This window comes from Pseudoliparis swirei, chromosome 17 (genome assembly GCF_029220125.1).
Source record: "Pseudoliparis swirei isolate HS2019 ecotype Mariana Trench chromosome 17, NWPU_hadal_v1, whole genome shotgun sequence".
NCBI classification, from domain to species: Eukaryota; Metazoa; Chordata; class Actinopteri; order Perciformes; family Liparidae; genus Pseudoliparis; species Pseudoliparis swirei.
The window spans coordinates 2437779-2457279 of NC_079404.1; the positions used below are offsets into that span (position 1 = coordinate 2437779).

Genomic DNA, 19501 nt, shown 5'->3' on the forward strand with positions numbered 1-19501 from the left:
GGCGACTAGCTAACGAAAGTAAGTTTGGGTAAAAAAGGTGTATTTTACCGAGGCGTTGAGGTCAGTTGCAAATAAACGTTTATCTTCATGGGAACTAGAAAAGACTTGTGGTTATAATCCTTGCAGAGGACTCATTATATGATTTTGAACTTCCGACCGTCGACACCATTTGGCTCCCTGATTGGTCCAAATGTATTCAATCGGGTGTGTGTGTGTGTGATCCCCAAAAAATTAACGATTCCCTTAAACATCGAGGGATGAATTAATGGCGGAAAATAAGTTCGGAGGCAACGAAACAAACCAAAAAAGTGCAAATTACTGCTGTGAAGAAACGGATTAAGATCTTACACCTGATATAAATGTGCAGCGTGTGTGTGTGTGTGTGTGTGTGTGTGTACACCGCGGTCCCAGGCTCAGCCCGATCAGACGGAGCTCAGGTCTATATAAGGACATGAGCTCTGGACCTTGTCATTCGTCACATGGACGGAGGAAGAGGAGAAAATGAGAGCGAGCCGGAGACGAAGAGGACCGGAGGAGTCGCCACCTGACCGCCGCGCTCCCGTTGGCGGTCCCGTTGGCGGTGCCGTTGGCGGTCCCGTTGGCGGTCCCGCGCTTCGACCACGAACACCGTCGCACCGATGCCCCCGAAACCCCGCGCGCGTCTCGGGGATCCCGGTGACGGCGCCATCCAGAGGAATCTGGACTCACAACCCTCCGACGAACCGGCGCAGATATTTTTAGCTTCTTTTTTTTCTTTTCTTACGCTAGTCGTTTCTCCCAGGACCGACGTTAGCTGGTATCACACAGGACCACGGGAGGGAGGGAGGGGGACACACACCGACTTGACAGGAGGAAATGAGGCAAATAAAACCTCGGTGCTGCCGACAGCTCTTCCGAACTTCTGAGTCTCCTATCTGGGGAACACGTGTCCTAGATCGGAAATTCGGCCAAAAAAAGGTTTTCTGTAGCACTCAGATGGCGGGAGACCCCCCCCCCCCCTGACCCCATCTCTGATGTACAGATGGGTTGGTGGCCCGCTGAGGCCCCTCCCCCCCTTGGAGGGACAGTCCAATAGCAGAAGGGGGACTGGAAGCCAGGCAAAGTCTATATCTGTAGCCACGGAAAGTTGATTTGCAGTTTAATTAGAAAAAGGGGGGTTGTTAGTCCTCCTCCTCCTCCTCCTCCTCCTCGCGTCTGTTTCTATCAGTTCGTGGCCTACTTTTGAGACGGCGTGGAGGAAACTGAAAGATTGAGCTTGTTTTTTCTTTTGTGGAAATCTATTTTAAATGCGAGCCCTTCAAAATAAAAGTAGAGCGCGATGGCGGGAGGGTGAAACTGGTCCCAGCCGAAAAATTGGGGTCGATGATTCAAGTGAAACTTGTTGAACACAAATCCAGTCTCACTTTTAAACGCCGTTCCCTCCGACAACACGACGACATTCCCGTCTTCTTTTAAAAATTCGAGGGCGCCGCAAACGGACGATCTTTGAATTCAACAAATCCGATGCAAAGTGTGCCTCTCCTGGTCGATTTATCCAAAATCCCCAAAAAATAGAGATAATGGCGCTTAAACCATACAGTTTATAACCTCACATGACTCAGATGAAAGAGAGACGATAGTTTAGATTAAAAGAATAAACATCACGATGTCGCCGTTCAGTCTTTATACCAGGATTTAACTTTTCCTCTTATCCAACTAGCTGATCAACAACAACAACAAATCTACACAATAGACATTGACGGCTGTTTTCTGACTTTTGTGTGTGAGGGAGTGTGTGTGAGCGTGTGTGTGTGTTTATGTGTGTGTATGCATGCAAGTGTGCGTTTATGTCTGTGTGTCTCTGTGTGTGTGCGTGTGTGTGCAATATGTATGCATGCGTGTGCGTGCAAGTGTGTGTGTTTGTGTGTCTGTGTGTGTCTGTATGTGTGTGTCTGTGTGTGAGTCTGTGTGTCTGTGCATGTGTGTGTGTCTGTGTGCATCAGTGTGTCTCTTTGTGTGTGTCTGTGTGTGCGTGTGTGTGTGTGTGTGTTAGAAAGGAGGTTATTGGCTTCCAGGGTCCTCTGACTCCGTCTCCTGACTGCGGCGCTGAGATGTGAGGCCGGAGCAGCTGTCGGGTCGACGGGGGGAACCCCTCGCTTTGGGTCGTAATGCTTCCAGAAGGTTCTGAGGCTTCATCGTGAGTCCCAGTGGAAAACATCATACGGGCTTTTATTGTTGTTTCATGTATTAATTTGGGGGGAAAGGTCACGACCCCTGGGGTCTGCTGCTCCTGACACATCGTAAGCATTACAGTATAATGCTGACGCTGCCCGTCTGGAGGAAACCTCCAACACAAAGACACTTAAAGCTTCTCTCATGAGGTGTCGGCGCCCCCGGTGGACGGAGGTGGAAGTGTCCGTGGCTCTCGAGCGAGCGCGTAAACTATTATATTTAATTTCCCCGACTAACAACAGAGCTCAGAGCTTCAACACCAACAGTCAGCGAGCACAGAGCGGAGCGCTGGCTGCAGGGGAGTCATCATACTAGTGGAAAACAGAAAATAGTATTAACACCCCCCCCCCTCCCCCGAGTGTCAACAGTAAATAGGAAATGACACCATGAGGGACCGCAACACACACACACACAGATTCACACACACACACACACAGAATCACACGCACGCACACAGACTGAAACACGCATATATGCACAAACACACACACACACACACACACACAGACAGACGCACACACACACACGTGTAGCCCCTCTGGCTGAATGCATTATCACACCATCCCGGCGGCTGCTATACGATGAGGAAACCACGCCGCATGCCCTTCTTTATTATTATTTTATTGCAGTGTTATTTTCAGTTTGGAACAAAGTTCACGGTTCATGTGTCTGACTGTAAAGGAGCACATGAAGAAGAGTACGTGGTTCATGTGTCTGACTGTAAAGGAGCACATGAAGAAGAGTACGTGGTTCATGTGTCTGTCTTTAAGGAGCACATGAAAAAGAGTACGTGGTTCATGTGTCTGTCTTTAAGGAGCACATGAAGAAGAGTACGTGGTTCCTGACACCTGAAGCCCGTGAACCCTCCTCTTCGTTCAGGGTTCCATCCCCGACTCCTCACCAGAGGCAGCGTGTTGTGTAACACTCCAGTTTGCTGCGCTGCCTTTTGGACTTTCACGGCAAAACAAAACAAAAGATTTCCAAGATCATTATAATAACGTCCTTGAGTTTGTCCTTTTTTTAATTTATTGCAACCTGTGAACAGAACGGCCGGCAGAGCCCGGGGCCTCAGTCTGGAGCCTCAGTCGGGAGCCCGGGGGCCTCAGTCTGGCGCCCGGAGCCTCAGTCTGGAGCCTCAGTCTGGAGCCCGGGGGCCTCAGTCTGGAGCCTCAGTCTGGAGCCCGGGGGCCTCAGTCTGGAGCCCGGGGCCTCAGTCTGGAGCCTCAGTCTGGAGCCCGGGGCCTCAGTCTGGAGCCCGGGGGCCTCAGTCTGGAGCCTCAGTCTGGAGCCCGGGGCCTCAGTCTGGAGCCTCAGTCTGGAGCCTCAGTCAGGAGCCCGGGGCCTCAGTCTGGAGCCCGGGGCCACGTTCCCTCTTCACAGCACCACGTCACCCCCAACAACACACTCTCTATCTGGAGACCGTGTGAGTGAGTGTGTGTGTGTGTGTGTGTCTGTGTGTGTCTCTGTATAAAAGATGTGTTACAGAATAACATACTATAAAACCACACCGAGAAGAAGGGGGCTGGTAGTCCTAATCCTAATCCGCGACATATTTGAGAATTTCCTGGCGGTAGGAACACGGCGCTCATTAATCATCCGTCAACCGAAACTCCAACAGCCCGAGGACGTCCCGAGAGACGCGATCAAAACTGGTTCTGCTCACATGTTCTCAAACAGAAGCAGGATTCAATCTGCCGAGAGGAGGACATACCGAGGAGCGCGGCGACGACAGCAAAACGGAAACGGGGGGGGGGGGGGGGATTAGGCCGTCGCCAGGCTGTGAAAAGTCACCCAGGATCGCCTCCCGCCTCCGGAGGCATCGGCAAATGGTTTTTGAGTTGTGTATTTTTAGATTCTGTGTGTGTGATTGTGTGTGAGTGATCGTGTGTGTATTTGAAAGCCTTAAAATGGATTTCAATATCGATTCTTGGTGCCGGGGGGGGGGGGGGGGGATCGATGGCGATGGCACAAAACCAACACGGGGGAGACTTTTGAAAGACAAATGTCACAGCAACAGCAACACACAACCAAATATAAGCCTTTATTTTGGCGGTATAAATAACTGACTGCCTTGCTATTTACTGTTGCTATTGGCTGAATGTGTCAATCATGACACGCGCCGCGCCCCCCCCCCCAAGCAGAATCCACAACGCCGCTCTTTGCACACAGTCGGCGGTGAGCCCGGCGGCGTGAGGGGCCGCATGTGAACGAGGCGGCCGGCCATAACTCAGCGGCGCACCTGACAAGGTGTGACTGTTCAGGCGAGATCAAACGGGCGTCGAAGATTACGATCTTTATCAAACAGGATAACTAAACGTCTTTGTAGTCGACGCGCGAGGGGTTGACGCCGTCGGAAATGGAACGGGGGACTCCTCTGAACCCACGACGAGTTTATTGTGTTGTTTTTTTGGGCCTCATTCTCCACTGCGATGTATAAGCGCTGCATTCACATGGGAGCGGCAGCATCAGAGGTCGGGAGAACGCAAACGTCTTCTGTGCAGGGTGACGATGACAATTATGGAGAAAAAAGGGGGGGGGGGAAAGTTGAATTTCGTTGATAATGTATTCCACAAAAACATCATTGTCGTCATTGTGAACTACCGTCTAGTCGAGGAGGAGGAGGAGGTCTGTAGTACGAGTGTTCCCTTCTTCTTTCTGCACCATAAGCGTAGCACTGGTACTGTAACTGCACTTCTGTCTCTATTGGAGTCATCTGATTAACTCACCAGTCGCCCTACTGGTTTTTTTTCTTCTTTCCCCTCCTCTCTGCCAAATTAGTTTTTAGTTTGGGGGGGCGTTTCCTTTCCTTATCTCGCGCCGCTCTCCTGCACACTGCATCCTGTTTGCACTGGGGCGGGACAAACATTGTCTCTGTGTGACGCCGGAGACATTTCACAGGCTATCACGCTTTCAGCATGGGGCCCGATATCTTTATAATTGGGTTCTTCCTGCTGTGGGAGTGCTTGAGACGGAGAGAGAGAGAGAGAGTCAAGTTTCCATTTCCAACCGGACCTGATTAAAAAGTCTCCGAGGAGTCCCTGAACTATTCTTTTTCCGTCGCGGTGTTTCGATGTAGAGCAGAGAGATTGACGTGGGGATCCGTGTCACATAAAAATAGGTTGAATCCATCAGAGCACATCGGGCGAGAGGCCAAACCACACCGCCGCTGTCCAAAACGAGAATACACATCTCCCGAGTCGTCCTCCCACTTCACGTTTCCCCCTCGGCGGCGTCCTTTTGCCGAGTGCCAGGAGAAGAAAAAAAGACTTTCAAAGATAAACCGTGCTGGGTTACCGCGACATGGCAGCCAAGTGGGCCCGGAGACCTCAAAAACAAGGACCCGGAGAGGGGCGAGTCGCGCCTCAGGATCGCCACAGCGGCCACCGCTGGTCAAAACCAGGGTCGGGCGAGGAGATCTGCGCACGGCGGCGGTAATGACTCCCGACCCCGCCGCTCGGAGGTCACCGACGTGGATGTGGAGTCGGCCTTGCAGACAATGTGGGCTACGAAGAGCACTGGCCACCACGGACTGGTAGGACTGGAGATGGCATCCAGCACCACCGTAAAGAATCTGGACGTTATCTTTGAACGGGACTTGTCCTTTAACTCCCACGTGAAGCAAATCTCAACGACTTCATGTTTGCATCTACGTACCTTTTTTTTTTTTTTTAATCAAGGGTCTGGCCTCATTGGTCCGGCCTCTTTCGAGATGCCTCCTTTTTTGCTGATCCGATGGGAGGTCCTGGGTCGGGGATGTCGTACGTCTACAGATTGTAAAGCCCTTTGGCAAATTTGGGATTTTGGGCTAAACTAAATGAACCGAGTTGAATTAAACGTCGGCTGAAGTAGCTGAAACGTGTCGGAGAAGGCGCAGGCCGAAATCTAGAACCAGTCCTACAGAAGTGTTGGGGGTGGTGTTCACCCAAATAAAGTACACCATCATTATGACACAGTTATTGTGAAGAATCTCACAATCCAGTTTGACAACTTTCTGACATCACAGAGTAGCAGTTGGACAAGCGATGAGGACGGCCTACATCTCCGGGGACATTTAAAGGGTGTCAAGCCCCAGGGGTTGATAGCCCACTTTAGTGTGAGAAGACTTGGAGGCCATGTGGGCCGATTGAAGGCCAGAATTAGAGAGTGAGAGACATGAAGCATCGGGGTCAAGTGGCCAGAGAGGAAAAGGACAGGTCACTCAGGTCACCTAACTGTATTACTTCTTTCCTACCTCCACAAAAAGCAGCGCAGAGTAGATGCACTACTTTCCATTCTGGTCTTTCACAATAAAAGCACCAATACACATATTTGGTCGGTATTTCCCATTTTCGTTTTGTTTATTGGCTCTGTGCGCGAAGGCAAAGCTAACTACTAACTTCAAGTGAACCTGGAACTTGACAATTGGTCTAAAAATATCTCAAGTCATCCTGTGGAGAACATGAATATCAGGAGAGTCAGAATTCTTCCTCTGAGGACGATGCACGCAACTACCGTAATGAGACGTGGATTTCAGGGAATCAACAGAGTTATCTGGATTAATCCTCTGGGCACAGTGATCATCTGTACACAATGTTATTAGAATCCCATCAATTGCAATTGAATTCATTTTATTTGTTCATGGTTAGCAGGTCCATCTTTCAATCAAAGAGTTGCCGGTTCAAACCCCGCCCTAGTCGTTGTGTCCTTGAGCAAGACACGTAACCGTGATTTGCTCCCTGTAGTGGATGTAACATGATTGTAAGTCAACTAAATGTAATGTAATACTGCTAGTGTGGTTAAAAAGCCGTTGGCCATCCACATTCTGAAGTATTCAAACTATTCAGTATACTCTCTACAATTTTAGTAACTTTGGACTAAAAATACATGTTGCGTGTGTTGTACTGCACAAACCAAAACTATATCCGTCAATCTCACGGAGTCATTCCAAACTCATCTGAGTGTTGACCCAGAAAAATGAGCCCAGTCCACAAGATGGAAGGACTCCCACATGCTGCTGGACCCTATAGATGAGTGGGAGCTGCCATGTGGGCAGACACTAAAAACAACAATGAGCACCTGAACTAAAAAAGGCAAAGAATTTTTCAGGCATAGCAGAAATCTGAGAATTATTTCCTTCCTCAAAATGGTTCAGTGCTCTCAGGCGTTCCTTCTCACCAGAGGTCTGTCGGGGCTGCGTCTCCCTTCAGAGGATCACCTCATTGTTCGTTTACAGAGGCGACCACCCCGAGTTCCTATTTGCTTTGGTCTGTTCCCATTCATCATCTGATGCGTCCAATCACATCCCCCCCGTCAACCTCTGGTGACCTTCCAGCGGGATGAATGCATCCAATAAGACAGGACCGAATGTGGGACACACACACACACGCAGGGATTGCTTCCCTTCGATTGGTTTCATCATCCTCTTCATGTGTATGAATGACTAATTACAGATCATCTGTAGCATATCATGTTCACACATACAGAACATGTATGTGCAAACACGATCGCAACATAGGAGTCACAAAGACACACACACACACACACATGCTGCGTTCACACTAACAGCAAACTGTTTTAATGAAACTCCACTGAATCACAATAAAAGATGAACAATATTTCGTCACCTCCACTTCCCAGCATGGTAAAATGGGCGTGACGTAGTGCGCACACGCACACACACACACAGCCTATATGCTTCTGACTGAGGTTTACAAGAACAACCATCTAACTGTTCAAAGACCAAAAGGATGCGAAGGGTTCTATCCAGAACCCCACTTAAAAGGTTATACCTAGAATCATCTGTGAATGGTACGACCTATAACCCCTCTCTATGAGAACTTCTACAAATGAAGCCTTCTCATTGTAATGGTTCCACCCAGAACCCTCTCTGGAGGTTCTATTCAAAACCTTTCTACCTATTTAGGTTGCTAACATGAACCCACCAAAGGGGGTCTGGTGGAACCTTTTGAGAAGATTTTACCCAGAACCCCACTTAAAAAGGTTATACCTAGAAGCATCTGTGAATGGTACCACCTAGAACCCCTACATATGAGAAGTTCTCCAGAGAAGCCTTCTATGGTGTAATGGTTCCACCCAGAACCCTCCCTGGAGGTTCTATCCAAAACCTTTCTACTTACTAAGGTTACTAATGAGAACCCACCAATGGGGGATTGACGAGAACCCTTTTTGGTTTTCTGGTGGAACCTTTTGAGAAACCAGAAGCCTCCCTGGAGGTTCTATCCAAAATACTTCTGCCTACTACTGTAGGTTGCTAAAAATAACCCACCAATGGGGTCTACCGAGAATCCTTGAAAGGGGCCACGCTGATGTAATGCAGCGTAGGCTACAACAACCGTGGTTCACAAACCACAGGTTTTTGGGGGGGGGGGTTGTGGGATGGGAGCATCTTTTAACATCCATGTCTTCAATCATCCTTAAAATAACTCTTTCTTCCAAAAAGGCTTCATTGAATGACAAAAGGAAATCCTATGGAACCCTTTGTCTTACAAAGAACCCTTGAAAGCCTCTGAAGAGTGTAGCTACTTGGAGGGGGAGGGGATGTCTGGTCTTCTTTTGGCAAGTGCGATTCTAATTCGATCCACTCGTCATCCTCCTCATCCTAATGTACCTCTCACACCTGCCGAATTGATTCATTTCAATATAAACCAGAAACCAGTCGATTCGCTCTCTGAATATGCGAGAATCTTACATGTCGAGGTAAGACTTTGATAAATTATCGAACAGTGGATTTCTTTGGGCGCCCTAATGATTCTCAAAACTACATTTTAGCCTTGAACAAGCTGTGATTACTGGAATGAGTACGATAGAAGAAGGTTAATAGAAGACACCAACGACATTGTGTTGAGTGGATCATTTTGTTTCAGGGCATCTCCCGTGAATCCCATGAGGTCGGACCATCTGCATCTATATCGTAGAGACAGTTGGCCTTTAGCGAAAGAGAGATGGGCCAGTCACCAAAGGTTAAACCAAAGGACATTGTGCTTCACGTTTCCGTGTTACCCACACATATCTATCAAAATCAACAAGAATATATATATTTTTTAATGATAATATTAATTTCAGCTAACTGCCCTGAGGATGGAATTGTCAGCTAATCAGATCAGATGCATCCTGTGTGTGCAAACATTGAGCAGTAAAGGCAAAGGACGGGTAAAAAATAAAGAACAAGCATCTGAGACGAGTTGGCCAACGTGCTGCCATGTAGACTCAGAGAACGCAAACATACAGTAGCTTCAACTCCACTGACGCGCCACTGTATCCAGAGACACACTCCCTTGGCGTATCTGAACCGAATATAACGCAGAGCACTTACAATGGAGGAAGCAAGAGGTTTAGCATTTTTGGGAGTGGAATAAAATTAACCTGGGAGGTTCCAAACATCGACAGATACGTCCAGTAAGCACACTTCTCAGGGCTTGCAAATGTTCTCTTGATTCTTGAGCAACTACACCGATGCTCTTCCCGCTTATTTTCCAGGTAATAAAAGCCGAATCGTAGACCGTGGAGTCGTGAGTCACGTGTTTTTGACTTGCCTACATTATTCAGACAGGAAGAGCTCGATCGAGTAGCGGCAGATACAAGTTATTAATAATTTAATACTCTGGTTTCAGCCGACTGATTACCACAGAGTGAGACAGAAGAAGAAGAAGACGTAAGGGGGGCCAGGGTCGCGAGGGGTCGACATCACGCTGCCTGTAAAACAGATAAATGCATCTCTTTATCTCTACATAGTAATATGTGGCACATGAAGACACAGCCAGGCAATGTGAGTCAACACATTTTACATGACGGGGGCAAGAAACCAGATGCCAAACCTTGTAAAAAACGCTCGTACTGACAGCTTTACGGCCATTGGACGCCTTTAAATAACCCGGACGTGATGTACGACTTCTGGGGCATTCCCACCAGCCGACACACGGCGAGCGGGCCTTGTGTGCAGGAACAATACGTTTAACACACATTTTAACAAGGTTTCCATCGCGTCACCGGCACAAACCAAATACCTGTAAAAGCTAAATGATGAGCATAGGGCTGCAACAACGAATCGATAAAAATCGATTATTAAAATAGTTGGCAACGAATTTCATTATCGATTCGTTGTGTCGCGCGATTATTACGGCGCTCAATAAGTCACGGAGTATAAACAAAGTTGAGTTGAGCGCAGAGCGGCGCAGGAGAAACCAGAGCGGAGCGAGAGGAGAGACTGACCGCTGCGTTGTGAGAGCCAATCAGCGCTGAGCTGCTCCTCTGTTGATGAATCTAATTGGTTGCTGCTGCTCACGTGGCGCTGGATGCGGAAGTCCTTCACGTAGTCGGAGACATTCACGGAGCTGAGTGCGCCTCCGGGTGACGTCATGAACCCAGACACCAGGGCGCTACATGTCACGACGTGTGTGGCATTTCCACAAGAGTATAACGTAGAAAACGTGGTTATTTATTCCGTGGCGGATAGCGGAAAATATTTTTCCACGGAGAAAGGCAACGGAGATAAGCCACGCCCCCACTCGCTCTGTGCGCTGCGCGTGCAGACAACGTTTAACGGAGCGGAGCATTGCGTGCGCTCTGATCGCTCTTTTAATTAAGTGTCGATCCTAAAAATATGCTAAATCACATCGTTTTTAACGTATGGGTACTTTGTTAGTATCGCTACACTGTGCAGCGTGACAGCAGCAGATGTAGCGGACTAACATTCAAGCTAACCTAACTTCCCAAACGCTGTGGACATCTGAACGCTGATTGGCCGAGCCGCGACACGTCCCATCAAAGATGTTCTATTGCGAAGAGCACCACTTCACATTTTTTCCACGTCTCACTGCAATCTCAACGGCAGCGGGCCAGGTGAACAAAATAATAAATCGGAACGCGTCTCTGATATTGTTCAGGGGGCGGGGCCACATGGGGACCACTGCTCAGGAGAGGAAAGCTGTCAGTCTGTTTGTGACGGGTTCATCACCATGGTGACCAGTGAACAGGTTCATCACCATGGTGACCAGTGGGTCTCCAGGACCTTTCCATGACTTTAAACCAAATTTCCATGATTAAACATTTTGTGAAAACTCTGTCTCTACGTGACAAAGTGAGAAGATGTAGTATTTTGCAAAAGCTTTGCGACCTCCCGACTGTTGTTGATCAGTGAAGAGCGGTCATATTGGAATTAATTCGATTTTGTTAAATAAAGAAAATGTGAATATTCATTTTAACTGGCTCTTATTTTGAATCCACGTTACATGTATATATATTTTGTTATTTTATGGTTTAAATTATGCATAATTTGTATCTTTTCCACACTTTTTGACTTGGTCTAAATTAAGACTTCCGTTTCAACGTCGCGGGAAATTAGCCGTAAAGGAAATTAGCCGTACTTTCGTCCCTGGAAGAGGAAACTCGGGTGAGGCTAAGCACTCCCAGGCTCCGGGGGACATCGGGCCCCTTTTCTTTTTCTTTTTTTTCGGCAACAGCATTAAGAAATAATAGGATGTCTTGGACAAAAGATACACTTGCGGACGAGGTTTAAATATAGCTCTGAGAGGAGGGGAGACGAGGAAGGGTCTGCATTGTTCCAGCTGTCCGCGGTGGAAACTTTACTGCCGCTGCTGGAAGACCAAGTGATAACCCACCGGCGCAGGCCAGGGATGATAAGGTAGCGGAGTGGGGCCACACAAACACATACACACACACACACACACACGTGTTGGAAAACTGGCAAAGCGCCAGTGACAATTTCAGAAACAAAGGGGGAAATCCGTGGGGAGCGGTCGCATTCCCACCCAGCTGTTTACGGCACATCGGTCAACAATATACAGGGTTCACACACATGGTGACCAATGAATAGGTTCATACACATGACCAATGGACAGGTTCATACACATGGTGACCAATGGACAGGTTCATACACATGACCAATGGACAGGTTCATACACATGACCAATGAACAGGTTCATACACATGACCAATGGACAGGTTCACACACATGTTGACCAATGGACAGGTTCATCCACATGACCAATGGACAGGTTCATCCACATGACCAATGGACAGGTTCATACACATGACCAATGGACAGGTTCATACACATGGTGACCAATGGACAGGTTCATACACATGACCAATGAACAGGTTCATACACATGACCAATGGACAGGTTAATACACATGACCAATGAACAGGTTCATAAACATGACCAGTGAACAGGTTCATACACATGACCAATGGACAGGTTCATACACATGGTGACCAATGGACAGGTTCATACACATGACCAATGAACAGGTTCATAAACATGACCAGTGAACAGGTTCATACACATGACCAATGAACAGGTTCATACACATGACCAATGGACAGGTTCATACACATGACCAATGGACAGGTTCATACACATGGTGACCAATGGACAGGTTCATACACATGACCAATGGACAGGTTCATACACATGGTGACCAATGGACAGGTTCATACACATGACCAATGGACAGGTTCATACACATGGTGACCAATGGACAGGTTCATACACATGACCAATGAACAGGTTCATACACATGACCAATGAACAGGTTCATACACATGACCAATGGACAGGTTCATCCTCATGACCAATGAACAGGTTCATACACATGACCAATGAACAGGTTCATACACATGACCAATGAACAGGTTCATACACATGACCAATGAACAGGTTCATACACATGTTGACCAATGGGTGTCCAGGACTTTTCCAGCACTTTAAACTAAATTTCCATGACCAAACATTTTGTGAAATCTCGGTGCATAACATGAAAAGGTGAGAAAATGTTGCATTTAAAATAACTATGAGGATTCCAAAGCATACAGTATATAACCTTAAATGACTCAAATGAATGAGAAACAATAGTTTGATTAAAAATAAAAATAAATTATGTCTTCTCTGTTACGGTGCGTTCACTTGCAGCGTGGAAAATGTGCACTGCAAGTGAACGCGTGAGAACGTATGCCGGCTTGTATTTTGAGCCTCATCTTTTAAAAGCCGAGACGAAGAGATCAACATGACTGGAACACGCAAGATGTTCTGTCCATCTTGTTTCATTATGGATATTAAATAGTGATTTGATGGAAAATAAATGCTTAACTTGAGGTGTATTTACCAGCTTTCCGTTTGCAAAGTTGAAATAGACCAAAAAGAAAAATCATAAACTAATATGAGCTTCACTCATGAATATAATGAACGGTTAACTCGAGGTGTATTTACTAGCTTCCTGCCGCATCGCGTAACCTCCGTCGATAAATGGAGTTTGCAAAGTTGTAATAGACTAAAAAGAAAACCATGAATAGAATATATGTCATAAGACTTCATCATAATTAGACTACAGCTCTTTGGGAATAAATAAAAATAGATGTTTCCTTGTGTGGTTTTTTGCAGAGCCATTACACCCCCGCTGATAACAACGAAATACTGTCAAATATACATAAGAAACATACAAAAACTACATCCTCAAGTAGATGCTTTTGTTTAAATACTGCTTATAATGTGAAATAGTAGAAGGGTGCTCAAGAAAACGAGTTTCCAGTTTTAGAACTCTGCATTAAATCTGCGTTACTAATGTTTGCTATTTTGGGTGTAAAAACAATAAATATATAAAACATTTAAAACCGTTCTCCAGGAGTGAGGCGGTCGTGTGGGAGGACTAATGACGCCGTAATTAAAGCGGCCCGCTGAGGAGTCGCACTCAACGCTGTGCAGCTGGCCCTCTTGTTTGCATCCGAGGGAGGAAAACAGCACGCGCTTTTTGAGACGCCGCCAAAATAAGAATAACCCCGCCGTGTACTGTGCAGCCGTCACTGCAAATAACCCCATGGAAGGTTCATTGTTTTGGGTTGGTTGGCTGTTTTGCATTTGATAGATTGTATCGTTTGAAGAATGTATAGCAGGTTTTAATCCACGTCTTAATCGATAAATCAAGACTTTTATTTTGAAAGGGTAAAAGGAATCGCATTTTTGAAAGCGAGCTTGACTGTAGGGCTACGGATCTACATGCATTTAAACAAGTTTCAGAGTTTGATGGACCTGTATGAGGCTAACGCTCCTGCGGTGGTCATAGTTTTTCCGGTTTAATTAGTTTGATTAATGTTTTGTGACCCAAAAAGAAAGAAAATAAAAGGAGTAATTTCACCAGCAGCACGTTTGATGCCACTTCATACGCGGGGATCCGTTACCGTCACTATTGCGCAATCGGCACGCTCGAGTGTAATAAACGCAACGCTGAAACTCTTTGGAGCGTCTTGTGACATACAACAGGAGCTATCGAGCTATTTTGGGAATGACGGAGAGCCAGTAGCGGGAGTTTGTGTGTGTGTGTGTGTGTGTGTGTGTGTGTGTGCGCGTGCGTGCGTGCGTGTGTGTGTATTGTTCTACATCTCGTCTTGCCTTAAATGGGAACCAGAGGGTGTCAAACAGTCAAATACTGAAGTTCGTTGGGAGGGAGGTTTCCACGATGGCCGAGTGGGTCGTTGAGAGAAACCAGACGTAGTTCTGAGTGACGGGAGACACTTTTGCGCAATGATGTATTAAAAACACGTTTTTGTTTTTAATGGTTGTTTTTTTTTACGAGCGAATGTTACTGGATATTTATAGGAGCGCGGCGTAACACCACCCGGGTGCTCCGACTCCGGAGCAGGAAACCAGAAGAGGCCGGAAGGGGAAGAAAAAATAAAAGCACAGTCACTTTTAGACTCATAAGTCAAAATGCTGCTTGAACTCCACGTCTGACAGCTGCAGTACAGACATGACGGGTAGTTATAGTTATTAATTTATGAATTATACACAAAACATATCCAGGGCGCGACATTTAGTCCAAGTACGTCACAGCAAAGTTATTGATTGTTATGTTACTCTCATTGTACCCAGTGATCCGTGTGAGGGGCATCAGGTCCACACTTATCTTGAAACAACAATGCGGTGGTTTAAAATCTCTAGTTTGAAGAGAGATAGAACCTCGAAAACCAAGTCCTGCAAAACGATCCATCCCCCAATCTGCACCAACACTGACCACCCAACTCATCTTATGCATCCCTTCTTCCACTTCTTTCACATCCTTACCTTCCTTTCACTTCTTTCCATTCTTTCCCATAGTTTCTTACTTTCCCATAATTCTCTCCCTTTCCCCTTCTTTCTCTTCTTTCCCTTCCTTTCCCATCTTTTATTTCTTTCCCATATTTCTCTTCCTTTCCCCTTCTTTCTCTTCCTTCACTTCCTTTCCCCTTCTTTCCCTTCTTTCCCTCCGTTCCCATCTTTACCTTTCTTTCACATATTTCCCTTTTTTCCCTTCTCTCCCCTTCCTTCCCTTCCTTCCTTTCCTTCCCCTCTCTCCCATCTTTCCTTTCCTTGCGAGATTAAAAAAAAAAAAAAAACAGAGTGGATCACAGATGGAAAAAAAGACAAGTGGCGAGGAGGCCCGCTGTTACCAAGCGGACTCGTGTAAAACAAACAAACACAACGGGGTGAAAGTGAGCCAAATTCCTCCGATAAACAGCGTCGACGCAAGTCTGAGCGAAGCGCGACCCGTGCAGAGGACCCAGGTATCAACGGACACTCGCCCCACATCAAAGCATAGAAACTGGATCCACAACCAGACTACGTGGTTCTTAGAGAGGTCCGTGGCTCTGGTTCAGAGCGAAACCCACATTTGGACCGCCCCGAGCACGGAGCTCGATCAAAAACGTGAGAATAATGCAAAAAAGCTGCTAAACGTCCGACCAAGATGAACAACGGAGATGGAATCAAGACATTCGAGGACAAAAGCAACTCAAGGCACTATGGGTGGACAGCAGAAGAACATCACAATATATCTTTTTGCACTATTATTCATCCCAACGCGCGGTCAATTTGCAGTTTAATAATGCTTACGATCACTTATTGATCAAAAAAATGTATATATATGCAGCTCAGAAGCAGGAAAGTGCTGCATAAACTCCTCCCAGATTGAGTTCATGGTCTCAAGCGCTAGTTACAAGTCTTCTTCAATACAGCATGATGTTCCATTTAGAGTGAAATAGTAGACCATAAAGCCGGTTATGCTTTAGGGGCGGGGCTACAAGGTGATTGACAGGTCGCCCTGCCAACCCGAGAGCACCAAGTCACGGCAACGCCGTCGTCCAGATGTGGTCACTTCAGTTTCCTGGTTGCAAAAAAGGTGAAGAAACTCAAAACAATGGGTGACTAAATACTGAAAGATACTGTATATGTATATATATTAGGGCTGTCTGCGTTAATCTATGAGATTAATTTGGCCTCGTTAACGCACTAAAATATTTTAACGCAATTAACGCAACTTTGTTTACTTCTGGTGTTCGTTGAAGTTTTTACACTCAAACCGAGTGTCAAACCGCGGCAGTACGGTTTGACACTGTTTCCGTTTTTAAAACAATTATTTCTCCGCGAAAATAAGGATCATAAATCAGTTTAACTCGTGGATGAATCAGTCGGGTTTCCTCCTGCTCCTCCTTCCTCCCGTCTCCCCCTCTGATACACAGAGGAACGAAGGGGCGACGTGTCGTGGGACGCGGCGCGGAAAGAACTCGTCACACGAAACCTTCACCCTGATTGGTCAATCCGTTTGTCTGTCAACATTTTGGGGAAAAAACAACCAATGAACACTCAGTAAATCACAAGGACCTCCCACCTCACAGGTAAGGCTCATTTAGCAGCCTGTCAGTCAGAGAGCAGAGAACACGGCGCGAGGACAACTGAGCCTCATTGAATAGAGCTGAGATTGTTCTGGAATGTTTGATGTATAACACGTGGGTATATGTCACATGCAAACGCCTTTAACCCTTGTGTTGCCTTAGGGTCATTTTGACCCGAATCAATATTACACCCTCGTGTCGCCTTAGGATTAATTTGACCCCATTCAATGTTTAATGTCGGTGTTCTTTCGGTAGTCAACAAACAAACATAAAGTGCCTCACACTTAAACTTGGAAAACAATATTAATTCTAATAATTTTCTGGAGGTTTTAATTGCTGGCGTCAAATTGAACCCAACGGGTAAAATATGTTAGTAAATATATAGGTAACAGGAGGGTGAAACATTGAATCGGGTCAAAATGACCCAAAGGCGGGGGGAGGGTGTAATATTGATTCGGGTCAAAATGACCCTAAGGCAACACAAGGGTTAAAAGGTGAATTTACATTTTTTTGTAAAATGTATAAAATGAGCCCAGCCTCCAGAGGGTTAACGTGACATATTTGAATGTCAGTCAGTTATCAAGGCCACTGGTTCTGCTGTTGTTTAATGTTAAAGATGACAGGACCAATGGGGTCTCAATATACTTCTTTTTTTTTACTAATCTGATGTTTCACTGAAGAAACAATTTATCATCCACAATATTAAATACCTCGCTGGCACTTTATAGGTAGGAGCCTCTTTGAAAACACAGCTATGTGTGAAGTTTGGTCTTTAAAAAGAATGAACTTTTAATTGCGATTAATGAATTTCAAAATGTGCGATTAATTAGTTACTTTTTTTTAATCGATTGACAGCCCTAATATATATATATATATTTATATAAACACAATGAAGCCTCTGTCGCATCACTCCCATTGTGCTACTGTACAGAACCCCTCACCCCTGGTTGTCCCCTCAGGGACTCTTATGGGGATGGGGATGGGGATGGGTGTTCCCCCCCCCCCACCCCCACCACCTCTGGATGTTCCCATCCTGGATAATTATGTCTCTCTCTTGGAGTGAACCCAGGGTTAGTCTGCTCTGCATAGAAATACTCCCACCCTCCCTTATCCCAGTTCCTTATCTGGGCCCAATGGGGCCTGGCTACTCATTGTCCCACACACACACACTCCCCGTGAGCGTGGTCAACGAAATCTGGGAACGGTTATTCGTGTCTGTGAAGCCCCCCCCCCCCCCCGTCTCGTGTTATGAGTTACCCAGCCCCCCCCCAAACTAAAAACTCTGATGGTCCGGGCCACCGCTCGGACTCTTCTCCTCTGGGGCACGGCAGACGAAAAATACGGCAGCTGTCGCGAAGAAACCAAAAGACGCGTACGAGCGTTTCGGATATCCGTTTCGGATATCCGTTGCCGGAGGCGCGTCGGACACTTAAGGGGAAGAACCGGAAGCAGGAACACGCGATGCGGGGAGCGGTCAGCAGGTCGGTCGTCTTCCAATCCGGGGGTTGGCGGTTCTATCCCCGCCCTAGTCGATGTGTCCTTGAGCAAGACACTTAAGCCTGAATCGGTCCCTGTAGCTGCGTCTGAATGCAACACATAAGTGTCTTTGAGTATCTTAAAAAGCGCTAAATAAAATAAATGGATTCTTATTATTACCTTCGCATTGAAAATGCGGAAGGTTATGTTTTGATCGCCGTGTATTTATTTGTATGAGTGCGTGTTACTCGCATAAGTCCAAAAGTATTAAACCGAATCGCATGAAATTTGGTGGGATGATTGGTTATTATCCGGGGACCATTTGATTAGATTTTGGGATCGATCGGGTCAAATGTCAAGGTCAAGGTCATGAAAAGGTCAACATCTTATTTTTAACATTTTTATCCAATTGGCATGCAACTAATGCCAAAATGTTCATAATTCAATGCCCAATCTTGTGATATGCGAAGGTATGCGCTCTACCGAGTGCCCGTTCTAGTTATTATTATGCGAGGCTGTTCTTCAGGAGGGAACTCTGCAGCTACCTATTTTGAAAAAACGGGTGACGGTTTGATGGCAATAACGCCGATGCTCGGTGATGCCGAGACTACTGGCGGGACTAGCTATGTTCTAAGGATTGTAGATTAAGCGTTGCGGAGGAGGAGGGGCTAACTTTTAGCCTTTGCACCATCGACTCTGGTCTCATAACCTCGAGTTCCCTCAAAGATCTGCCCTGTTAAAAGTCAGTTACCTAAAATGCACGGCGTGAATCTCGCGGCCTTTCCCCTACAAATGAATTCAGATGAATGCGAGAGAAGAAGAAGAAAAAAAGGACATGGAGATGACTTTGTTTCCCCCGGTGCGACAGGCTAGAACAAGCCAGCATTCTATCACCGCGGCCGAGTGACGCAGACGCCTCTCAGGGGCTTACGTCTTCAGAAGCTGCGATTGGCTGGTTGCCGGGTGGCGTGGTCGGATTCATACAGATTGCCACGTTCACGACATTCGTACACAGTGGGCGTCATTTTGAGATGACGGCATCGTGGTAAATCCATCGGACACGTTTGATACTCATCGCTTTTTACCTTTACAGGGTTCAGACACATGGTGACCGATGGATTTCCAGGACGTTAAACCAAATTGTCCATGATTA

The 19501-nt window shown here is 46.5% G+C and overlaps 1 protein-coding gene across 2 annotated transcripts in view; it reads right to left on the reverse strand.

Moving 5' to 3' along the window:
* Positions 1-19501, reverse strand: part of LOC130207478 (inositol polyphosphate-5-phosphatase A-like) — a 141569-nt gene that overhangs the window by 109604 nt on the left and 12464 nt on the right. The gene's annotated exons all lie outside the window — the stretch shown is intronic.